The 12613-nt window shown below is 44.9% G+C and overlaps 1 protein-coding gene across 2 annotated transcripts in view; it reads left to right on the top strand.

Annotated features, from left to right (window-relative positions):
- LOC141114481 (lysosomal alpha-glucosidase-like) overlaps positions 1-12613 on the top strand; it is a 321841-nt gene that overhangs the window by 26326 nt on the left and 282902 nt on the right. The gene's annotated exons all lie outside the window — the stretch shown is intronic.

Raw genomic sequence — 12613 nt, 5'->3', positions numbered from 1 at the left:
GCAATTGTGTGAACCCAGCCTTATACTACTAAAGTATACAGTCTACCCCCACCCCCTGCTGCCCAACCTATGACCCACAGGTCACATGTGGACCTTTGCTGTTTGCAGTGCAGTCCCTGGACCCCCAGCGTTGGCATTCATGGTGACAATACTTTGAGAATGGTTTAAAAAAAAAAAAGAAATCACACTAAGTAGTGAGCCACTGGACATGTAAAAGATAAGAGTTGATTGTTTTCTTGAAGATCACATGTTAATGACAAAGGGCATATTTCTGTTGGGTCCCAAAGTTATTGATACCTAAGAATGAAAGATGTCACAAACGTGCAGTGTCTGAAGCAAATCCAGACATTTTTCTGCAATGATGTGTAATATTGGGTGAAACATGGGTACACCACTATATACCAGTGTTCCCTTATTCAAAAATCTGATTGTCTCGTGTTCACATCTTCATAGAGAATGGATAATGAGATTTTGATGGGGCACATATAGGGGAGATTTACTAAAACTGGTGCACGCAGAATCTGGTGCAGCTATGCATAGTAACCAGCTTCCAGGTTTTATTGTCAATGCTTAACTGAACAAGCTGAAGTTAGAAGCTGATTGGTTACTATGCACAGCTGAACCAGATTCTGTGTCCATCAGTTTTAGTAAATTTCCCGCTATATAGGCTCTACTTGACTGCTGATTTTCCACTTTGGCAAAAGTTGTTTTAAAGTGGTAGTAAACTCATATTTAAAAGTTGTACTAACAGGTAAGTTTATAGTAGGTCTTACCTGTAGGTACGGTGAACATTTACTAAATTTGCACCATTTAGGAAATATTCACAGTGGCTCTAGCTGATGTCACTGCCCATGCACAGTGACACTCTGCATTCAGGGCACACCCACTGTGCCGTGGATGCAGAGAGGTGTGCCACAATGATGGCCCCTACGTACATGCAATGTCATTGCAGCCCGGCCATTCAAACGGCTGGAGAGTATGAACCTTGAAGGAAGACCAGGAGAAGATGGGAGCACTGACAGTGCAGCACCGGAGGGCTCTATTTTAACCGTAAGTCTGCCATAATGTGCTAGTAAGCAGTGCAGTAGTAGAGTTTACTACCACAAAGTAAAGTAACACATGCAAGAGATGACACAGCTGCACACCCCAAAAAGGATTGCAAAATTACCATAGTGGAAAAATTCCCCAGGGGGCTTTTAAGCAGCAAAATATTTCTGAAACAATGTTTAGTAACCATGTTTAGTAAAAATATTATTTAATTCAGACATAGAATGCATTACATAAATACAATCAATATCACATAAAATTTCCAGTAGTGGTCGACATCAGCAACAACAAAGGACCATCTTCCATGGCAATCAATTCATTGAAAAAGTTCTAATTGTACAGTTACATTGTATCAATACTATCCATATGAATCCCCATGAATACCCCAATGCATTTCGACCCTTTATCCTTTTCTGGTGTTCTTCAGGGGAGTTTTAACTTCTAAAGAGATACATCAAAAAATTCCATTAGGATTTTCTACAATATATAAAACATAACAGATCATTTCGTGATATTTTGAAAGTTTTTGAAAGTACATCGCCATACATATGGCGAAGTATTTACCATTTGGGAAAAGGAAAGTGGGCTTGTGTCGCATAGTTTTAATTAATAAAAACCGTTGCGTGCGGTGGTCCCACAATGTTTGCTCATTCCCTCTGTCACCTATGGGCGCATCCATAGTCCACGGGGCTTGCAAGGAGCCACGCATTTGGACCCAGTGGGGAAGGTGTCGGGCGAGGCACCTGTAATTTGATATTTGTAAAAATTAGTATATAGTCAGCGGGTGTCGGTTGGGTGTTCCATATTGTCCTATATAGCCAGACTGCTTAATATTCAAAACAATTAATAGAGTGGTCTCGACTAATATTGTCCCTTTGCTCATATTTTAATAATTTTTGGATCTAAATTGTGATATGTGAATGTATGATAGGTTGAACTAAGTGCATAGAGTACTTGATGAAAAAAAATCACTTTAAACAAGCTCTATAGTTTACTACCACTAGACATGTGCATAGCAAAAAAAAAAGTTTCATTTTGATTAATTATTTGCATAAATTTGTTAAGTTAAATTCGTTGCATTCGTTTTCGGAATTGGTTTCATTCATTTTTGGATCGGTTTGAAAGTTTTCCAATTTCCAAAGAGAATAAAATAGAATATAAAAGAATAGAATAAAAAATTAATAGCATATATTCTTTTCTAACAGAAAATAAAAGAATATAATACAATAGAGTAAAACAGAACAAAATAGCATAGAAAATAAAAGAACAAAATAGAATGGAATAGAAAGGAATAGAATAAAATAGAAAGATTGTAACCTTTACTTCTGCAATTTGAATAGAAATGAATAGAGTAGAATAGAATAAAATAGAAAATAACACAATAGTATAGAAAAAAACAGAATGGAATGACTATAACCATCTTCCTATTCAATTCAAATTCGAATTGAGTCTATTTGAATTTTGGGAAATGGTTATATTCTGTTCTATTGTTTTTTAAATTGTATTCTTTTGTTTATTCTATTCTCTATTCTATTCTATGCTATTATTTTCTATTCAAATTCAAATCTATTCTATTCGAAAATCGAATTTCAGAAGATGGTTATACTCTATTCTATTTTTTTTCTATACTATTCTGTTATTTTCTATTCTATTCTAAGCTGTTCTTTTCTATTGTATTTAAATTCAAATTGATTCTATTTGAATTTTGAGAAGTTATATTCTTTTTATTTTATTCTATTGTTTTTTATTAGTCTATTCTTTTCTATTCTATTATAGTCTATTCTATTTTTTCTATTCTATTCTTTTCTATTTTTTTTCTTATGTATTCAAAATTATTCTATTCGAATTTCAGAAGATGGTTATTTTTTTGTTTCTATTATATTCTAGTCTATTCTGTTTTGATTTCTATTCTATTTTGTTCTGTTTTACTCTTTTCTTTTATTTTCTGCTATATTCTTTTCTAGTCAATTTTTTTTTCTAGTCTATACTCTTTGGAAATTGGAAAACTGTTGGAATTCGAAAAGTATTCGAAAAAAATTTGAATTCGAATTTCATCCAAATTTTTTTCTGTTATTTTGGATTCGTTTAAAATTCGGCACTATTGTAATTCGGAAATTTGGATACATCCGAATTTCCGAAAAATGAAAATTTGTCCAAATTTTAATTTGGAACGAAACAAACCGCACATGTCTAACTATCACTACAAGGCACAATGTGGTTAATTTGCTATAAGGCCTTAGCACACTGGAGCTCAAAGAAACTGCTCCTACAGGAGCTGTTTGCCGTTTTAAGCTTTTATTTTTCCCTGCCTGTAAACTTCCCTCTATGTTAGCCATGTATGTCCATGCACACTATAGGCGTTTTCAGGAGTTACTAGCAGGGGAGTTTACTGGCAGAAAAAAATAACCCCATCACTTGTGCTTTCAGGAGAGCAGCTTTTGAGCATAAAAAGAGCTAAAAAGTGAAAAAATGCAAACCTAATGCGTGCTCTCCCTTTAATGCTTTCTAATGGCCGGAATCCTGGCCAATAGAATGCAATAATGCCAGACGTGGGAAAGCACATGCAAAAACGTGGCTTTTTACCAAGTTTTTCCATGCCGAATACTCCTGTATTTGAAAAAACTTTTTTGAGCTTCACAGTGTGCATGAGACCTAAGAGTACATACTTAAAGTAGAACTATAGGCAAAACCTTATTTTTCATTTTGAATAGAGCAAGGGAAGGTTATAACCCCTAGCAGATTTATTTTCGCCATCTGTGTCTCATTGCAGAGATTTCCCTTCACTTTCTATCCCATAGCCAAACAGGAAGTGAGAGGAAATACCTACAAATTGAGGGAATTCCTTGGGAACCCTCAGGTCACCAAAACTAGTGTCCCCATTGGGAGATTCCCCTCTATTACTTTTTTGGGGACAAACCAAAATTTTGGATTTTCTATTACTTTCAATGATAACATTAGACAGTACAATTAGAGAGCATGAATCTCCTTAACCTCCCTGGCGGTTTTCCCGAGTGTGGCTCGGGGTTAAAATTCAGTACCATTAGCGGTAACCCCGAGCCACACTCGGGATCGCATTGCAGGATCCTGGGGCGGCGTTACTTACCTTGTCCCCGGGATCCTGCGATGTCCCCCGCAGTGTCCGAGGGCTCCGTCCTCCTCTGAAGCCTCTCCGTGCCAGGCTCCGTTCCCTGCGAGCGGCGCGACGCACGGGGGCGGAGCCTGGCGGCAAATTCAAAAAAGTAAAAATCATAACACATACAGTACTGGAATCTGTAATTCCAGTACTGTATGAAATGATTTCACATCCCTTTTGTCCCCAGTGCTTTGTCCCATGCCCTGCATGCAGTTTTACATGATATACACTGTTCTTTCTGCCTGGAAACTGGAGATTAGGGATGAGCTTCGTGTTTGAGTCGAACCCATGTTCGACTCGAACATCGGCTGTTCGATCGTTCGCCGAATTGCGAACGTTATGGGCCGTTCGCGCTAAATTCGTGTGGCGCGTCACGGCCCATAATTCACTGCGGCATCGCAGTGCATTGCTGGCTGATGATTGGCCAAGCATGCACTATGACCCGCATGCTTGGCCAATCACAGCGCCGTCAGTAGAGAGAGCTGTAATTGGCCAAAGCCAGGGTGGCTTTGGCCAATTATGGCTCAGGGGATTTAGTACACACCCCACACTATATAAGGCCGCCTGCACAGCGGCCCTGTGTAGTGTGTGTTCAGGTGTGCTGAGAGATATAGAGAGAGAGAGACAGTGTCATTTGATTTGAGTTAGATAGATTAGGCAGAACAGTCAGTCAGTTAGCTGCACTTACAGTGTATTGTGTATATATATGCATCCCAGGTGTTGCATATATATATATACACTGTATTCAGTTTAGCTAGATCCGTTCCTGTTATCTTCTATCTAGACTATTTACATTTAATGCAGTGCGTCCTGCTCACAGTGTTCAGCTAGATCCGTTCCTGCTATTTACATTTAGTGCAGTGCGTCCTGCTTACAGTGTTCAGCTAGATCCGTTCCTGTTATTTACATTTAGTGCAGTGCGTCCTGCTCACAGTGTTCAGCTAGATCCGTTCCTGCTATTTACATTTAGTGCAGTGCGTCCTGCTCACAGTGTTCAGCTAGATCCGTTCCTGCTATTTACATTTAGTGCAGTGCGTCCTGCTCACAGTGTTCAGCTAGATCCGTTCCTGCTATTTACATTTAGTGCAGTGCGTCCTGCTCACAGTGTTCAGCTAGATCCGTTCCTGCTATTTACATTTAGTGCAGTGCGTCCTGCTCACAGTGTTCAGCTAGAGCCGTTCCTGCTATTTACATTTAGTGCAGTGCGTCCTGCTCACAGTGTTCAGCTAGATCCGTTCCTGTTATCTTCTAGACTATTTACATTTAGTGCAGTGCGTCCTGCTCACAGTGTTCAGCTAGATCCGTTCCTGCTATTTACATTTAGTGCAGTGCGTCCTGCTCACAGTGTTCAGCTAGATCCGTTCCTGTTATCTTCTAGACTATTTACATTTAGTGCAGTGCGTCCTGCTCACAGTGTTCAGCTAGATCCGTTCCTGTTATCTTCTAGACTATTTACATTTAGTGCAGTGCGTCCTGCTCACAGTGTTCAGCTAGATCCGTTCCTGCTATTTACATTTAGTGCAGTGCGTCCTGCTCACAGTGTTCAGCTAGATCCGTTCCTGTTATCTTCTAGACTATTTACATTTAGTGCAGTGCGTCCTGCTCACAGTGTTCAGCTAGATCCGTTCCTGTTATCTTCTAGACTATTTACATTTAGTGCAGTGCGTCCTGCTCACAGTGTTCAGCTAGATCCGTTCCTGTTATCTTCTAGACTATTTACATTTAGTGCAGTGCGTTCTGCTCACAGTGTTCAGCTAGATCCGTTCCTGCAATTTACATTTAGTGCAGTGCGTCCTGCTCACAGTGTTCAGCTAGATCCGTTCCTGCTATTTACATTTAGTGCAGTGCGTCCTGCTCACAGTGTTCAGCTAGATCCGTTCCTGCTATTTACATTTAGTGCAGTGCGTCCTGCTCACAGTGTTCAGCTAGATCCGTTCCTGTTATTTACATTTAGTGCAGTGCGTCCTGCTCACAGTGTTCAGCTAGATCCGTTCCTGCTATTTACATTTAGTGCAGTGCGTCCTGCTCACAGTGTTCAGCTAGATCCGTTCCTGCTATTTACATTTAGTGCAGTGCGTCCTGCTCACAGTGTTCAGCTAGATCCGTTCCTGCTATTTACATTTAGTGCAGTGCGTCCTGCTCACAGTGTTCAGCTAGATCCGTTCCTGCTATTTACATTTAGTGCAGTGCGTCCTGCTCACAGTGTTCAGCTAGAGCCGTTCCTGCTATTTACATTTAGTGCAGTGCGTCCTGCTCACAGTGTTCAGCTAGATCCGTTCCTGTTATCTTCTAGACTATTTACATTTAGTGCAGTGCGTCCTGCTCACAGTGTTCAGCTAGATCCGTTCCTGCTATTTACATTTAGTGCAGTGCGTCCTGCTCACAGTGTTCAGCTAGATCCGTTCCTGTTATCTTCTAGACTATTTACATTTAGTGCAGTGCGTCCTGCTCACAGTGTTCAGCTAGATCCGTTCCTGTTATCTTCTAGACTATTTACATTTAGTGCAGTGCGTCCTGCTCACAGTGTTCAGCTAGATCCGTTCCTGCTATTTACATTTAGTGCAGTGCGTCCTGCTCACAGTGTTCAGCTAGATCCGTTCCTGTTATCTTCTAGACTATTTACATTTAGTGCAGTGCGTCCTGCTCACAGTGTTCAGCTAGATCCGTTCCTGTTATCTTCTAGACTATTTACATTTAGTGCAGTGCGTCCTGCTCACAGTGTTCAGCTAGATCCGTTCCTGTTATCTTCTAGACTATTTACATTTAGTGCAGTGCGTTCTGCTCACAGTGTTCAGCTAGATCCGTTCCTGTTATCTTCTAGACTATTTACATTTAGTGCAGTGCGTCCTGCTCACAGTGTTCAGCTAGATCCGTTCCTGTTAAATTCCTACTGACAGGCAGGCTTGTCTGGTTACAGTATATAAAGCTACCTGAAGAAAATTACAGGTGTTCTATTTGATCCTATTAGTACCACGGTCAGGCAGCTAGACTATTTACATTTAGTACAGTGCGTCCTGCTCACAGTGTTCAGCTAGATCCGTTCCTGTTATCTTCCTACTGACAGGCAGGCTTGTCTGGTTACAGTATATAAAGCTACCTGAAGAAAATTACAGGTGTTCTATTTGATCCTATTAGTACCACGGTCAGGCAGCTAGACTATTTACATTTAGTACAGTGCGTCCTGCTCACAGTGTACAGCTAGATCCGTTCCTGTTATCTTCCTACTGACAGGCAGGCTTGTCTGGTTACAGTATATAAAGCTACCTGAAGAAAATTACAGGTGTTCTATTTGATCCTATTAGTACCACGGTCAGGCAGCTAGACTATTTACATTTAGTACAGTGCGTCCTGCTCACAGTGTTCAGCTAGATCCGTTCCTGTTATCTTCCTACTGACAGGCAGGCTTGTCTGGTTACAGTATATAAAGCTACTTGAAGAAAATTACAGGTGTTCTATCCCAGCTTAGTGCAGCTACAGGCCATTAGTATGTCTGGAAGGCCAAGAAGGAGAGGCAGACAGTCACAAGCCAATAAGAGAGGGCAAGCAGGCTCTGTGTCTAGTGCTGGTCGTGGAGACGGTGCATCCTCATCAGCACGTGGCCATGGGACACGCTTGGCCTTTTTTTCGGCAGCTGGCCGTGTTGAGCCGCAACATGCGGAAGACTTGGTCGAGTGGATGACCAAGCCGTCCTCATCCTCCTCATCCTCTCTCACCCATGCCCAGGGTGCTTTGTCTGGCAAAGCAGCGGCCTCTTCCCTCAGCTCAATGTCATCAGTGACTCCTTCCCTAGCTCCACCATGTCCTCATGAGGATTCCCTCGAACTGTTTGACCACAGTGTTGGGTACATGCTCCAGGAGGATGCCCAGCATTTGGAAGGCTCTGATGACGATACTGAGCTCGATGAAGGCAGTAACATGAGCACGGACAGAGGGGGTGCCCAAGAAGGACAGCAATCTGGCAGTCATGCTCCCCCTGCTGCAGCATACTGCCAGGTTTGCTCCAGTGATGAGGAGGGAGGGGATGATGAGGTCACTGACTCAACGTGGGTGCCTGATAGGAGAGAGGAGGAGGAGGAGGAGGAGGAGGAGGAGGCGGCGGCACATCACCAACGAGGCAGGATGCCCTCCAGGGGCCAGCCTAAGGGCAGCACATTGACTGCATCACACCCCAAAGCTCCACATGTGCAGGGCGCTGCAGTCTCTGCGCGTTATTCAAAAAGTTCTTTGGTGTGGGCCTTTTTTGAGACGAGTGCATCAGATCGCACCGCTGCTATTTGCAACATATGTCTCAAGCGTATCTCGCGTGGCCAAAACATCTCCCGCTTGGGTACCACATGCTTGACCAGACATATGTTGACCTGCCATGCAGTTCGTTGGCAAGCGTATCTAAAAGACCCACACCAAAGAACAAAGAGGATCTCTCCTTGCTCCTCATCAGCTGAGATTTCCAACCCCACTAGACCTTCAGTCCTCTCTGAGACCTGCAGTGAGAGGAATGAAGGTGTAGAATTAGGTGTGTCACAGCCAAGTACTTGTGGGCAATCTGCTTTTGGTACACCGACGTCAGATTGTACCAGGCAAATTTCCCTGCCCCAGCTGCTGCACCGCCGAAAGAAGTTTGCTCCCAGCCATCCACATGCCCAGCGGTTGAATGCTAGCTTGGCAAAATTGCTAGCACTTCAACTGCTGCCTTTTCAGTTGGTAGACTCTGCCCCCTTCCGTGAGTTTGTGGAATGTGCGGTTCCTCAGTGGCAGGTACCCAAACGCCACTTTTTCTCACGGAAGGCGATTCCGGCTCTCTACCGGCATGTGGAAGGCAATGTCCATGCCTCGCTGGACAGGGCGGTCAGCGGTAAGGTGCATATTACCGCTGACTCATGGTCCAGCAGGCATGGACAGGGACGTTACCTAAGTTTCACGGCGCATTGGGTGACTCTGCTGGCAGCTGGGAAGGATGCAGGACAAGGTGCAGTAGTGTTGGAGGTTGTTCCGCCACCACGCCTCCAAAATGCTGATTGTGACACACCTCTCTCCTCCACCCCCTCCTCTTCTTCTTCCTCCATGGCCTCTTCCTCGGAACCAGCGGTGCTCCGTAGGCGTTCAAGGGGCTACGCAAGTACGCAGGCCAAAAGATGCCATGCGGTGCTTGAGCTGGTGTGCTTGGGGGACAGGAGCCACACTGGGGCAGAGGTTCTGTCAGCTCTGCAGGGGCAGGTTCAGAGGTGGTTGACGCCACGCCAACTTAAGGCAGGAATGGTGGTTTGCGACAATGGCACCAACCTCCTCTCTGCCCTCCGACAGGGACAAATGACCCATGTGCCCTGTTTGGCTCACGTCCTTAACTTGGTGGTGCAGCGGTTCTTGGGCAGGTACCCGGGCTTACAGGATGTCCTGAGGCAGGCCAGGAAAGTCTGTGTGCATTTCCGCCGGTCATATAATGCCAGTGCTCGGCTGATGGACCTCCAAAAGGAGTTTAACCTGCCCAAGAACCGCCTAATCTGTGACATGCCCACCAGGTGGAACTCAACGTTGGCCATGCTGCAGCGGCTGCACACGCAGCAGAGGGCCATCAATGAGTACCTGTGCGACTATGGCACCAGGACAGGGTCAGGGGAGCTTGGTTTTTTTTCCCCACGCCAGTGGGCCATGATCAGGGATGCATGCACTGTCCTGTCACCATTCGAGGAGGCCACGAGGATGGTGAGCAGTGACAGTGCATGCATCAGTGACACTGTCCCCCTTGTCCACCTGTTGGAGCACACGCTGCGTGGAATAATGGACAGGGCACTTGAGGCAGAACAGAGGCAGGAAGAGGAGGACTTCCTTAGCTCTCAAGGCCCCCTTTATCCAGACAGTGTTCCTGCGTGCCCGCCGATCACACAGGAAGAGGACGAGGAGGAAGAGGAGGAGGAGGAAGATTGTGTCAGTATGGAGGTGGAGCCTGGCACTCAGCATCAGCAGCAGTCTTTAAGGGATCAGTCCCAAGAAACACATGGACTTGTACGTGGCTGGGAGGAGGTGGCTGCGGACCATGTCGTTCTTAGTGACCCAGAGGACTCCAGACCGAATGCCTCAGCAAACCTACGCTGCATGGCCTCCCTGATCCTGCAAAGCCTGCGTAAGGATCCTCGTATTCGTGGTATCAAGGAGAAGGACCAATACTGGCTGGCAACCCTCCTTGATCCACGTTACAAGGGTAAGGTTGCGGACCTTATCTTGCCATCGCAGAGGGAGCAGAGGATGAAACATCTTCGGGAGGCCTTGCAGAAAGGTCTGTGCAACGCGTTCCCAGAGACTGGGAGGTTACAAACTCCTGTTTCTGGACAACGTGTTGCTGAGGCTTCGGTCAGTCAAAGAAGGAGCGGTGGAGAAGGTGGCCGTCTGACCGATGCGTTCAGACAATTTTTTGGTCCGCAGCCCCAAGGTATGATCGGTTCCAGCAACCATCGCCAGCGTCTGTTTTACATGGTGCAGGAATACCTAGGGGCAAGATCAGACTTGGACACCTTTCCCACCGAAAATCCTCTGGGTTACTGGGTCTTGAGGATGGATCACTGGCCAGAGCTTGCACAGTATGCAATTGAGCTACTGGCCTGTCCTGCATCCAGCGTTCTTTCGGAACGCACATTCAGTGCTGCTGGAGGCGTGGTAACCGATCACAGGGTGCGTCTGTCCACCGACTCGGTCGATCAGCTGACCTTCATAAAAATGAATGAGTCTTGGATCACCACCAGCTACCAAGCACCTGATGCTGATGTAACCGAATAATTTTTTTTGAAATCTCAGATCCCTTCAAAGACTGCCTATGCTGATGCTGAGTGACTATCCCTCAGTAATTATCCTCTTCCTCCTCAATCATCACGCTGATAGCTTGTAAGAACATTTTTGGTTCTGGGCGCCACCACCAGTGCCTAAGGCACAATTTTTCAGCCCCTGTTTAACAGGGGCGTGTAATTACAATTTTTGATGTAATACTTTGCAGCAGGGCTCGTTCCTGCATTCCAACTAGAGTGTCTGTGAGGGGTTGCAGTGTTGTGGCACCAGCACCAGTGCCTAGGGCCCAATTTTTCTGCCCCTGTCTAACAGGGGCGTGTAATTACAATTTTTGATGCAATACTTTGCAGCAGGGCTCGTTCCTGCGTTCCAACTAGAGTGTCTGTGAGGGGTTGCAGTGTTGTGGCACCAGCACCAGTGCCTAAGGCCCAATTTTTCTGCCCCTGTCTAACAGGGGCGTGTAATTACAATTTTTGATGCAATACTTTGCAGCAGGGCTCGTTCCTGCGTTCCAACTAGAGTGTCTGTGAGGGGTTGCAGTGTTGTGGCACCAGCACCAGTGCCTAAGGCCCAATTTTTCTGCCCCTGTCTAACAGGGGCGTGTAATTACAATTTTTGATGCAATACTTTGCAGCAGGGCTCGTTCCTGCGTTCCAACTAGAGTGTCTGTGAGGGGTTGCAGTGTTGTGGCACCAGCACCAGTGCCTAAGGCCCAATTTTTCTGCCCCTGTCTAACAGGGGCGTGTAATTACAATTTTTGAAGCAATACTTTGCAGCAGGGCTCATTCCTGCGTTCCAACTAGAGTGTCTGTGAGGGGTTGCAGTGTTGTGGCACCAGCACCAGTGCCTAAGGCCTAATTTTTCAGCTCCTGTTCAACAGGGGCATGTAATTACAATTCTTGATCTAATATTTCACAGCAGGGCCCTGTGAGGGCTTACAGTGTTGTGGCCACAGCAACACCTAAGGCCCAAATTTCTGCTGAGTATATAGGGCAGGACCCTACTTTCAAACATCTAACTTACAAACGACTCCTACTTGCAAACGGAAGGAGACAACAGGAAGTGAGATGAAATCTACCCCTAGGAAGGGAAATTCTCTCCTGTAAGAGTTAATATGGGAAAACAATTTCTCCTTTCCACTGATGCTTTCCAATCCTTGTTCCACAAAAAAACCCAAATTTTCAAAAAACATTTTTCATTGGGACAAAAAAGTGAGGTGAAATCTTCTGAAGAGGAGGAAAGACAGCAAAACAAATGTCACAGGGGTGATAACCCTTCCCTATGTTTTCCAAAAAGCTTAGAAAAGATTTTTTGGCTGGAGCTAAACACGTTAAAAATGTTCAAAATTACAAACAGATTCTACTTAACAACAAACCTACAGTCCCTGTCTTGTTTGCACCGCCTGTATACTGCTGTTCAGAGTATATAGGGCCTGGTGGCCCCACACCTTTCCTTATTTTAATTTGGGTGCGGGGTTCCCCTTAATATCCATACAAGACCCAAAGGGCCTGGTAATGGACTGGGGGGTACCCATGCCGTTTGTCTCACTGATTTTCATCCATATTGCCATGACCCGACATGACATTAAACCCGCAAGCAGTTTTAAATGAGATTTTTTCCTTTAAAAATGACATTTGGTGCAGGGACTGTTCTAAACAT

This window comes from Aquarana catesbeiana, linkage group LG12, assembly GCF_042186555.1.
Source record: "Aquarana catesbeiana isolate 2022-GZ linkage group LG12, ASM4218655v1, whole genome shotgun sequence".
NCBI lineage: Eukaryota > Metazoa > Chordata > Amphibia > Anura > Ranidae > Aquarana > Aquarana catesbeiana.
The sequence above is the reverse complement of the archived record's forward strand: the minus strand, read 5'-3'. Positions and strand labels throughout refer to the sequence as shown.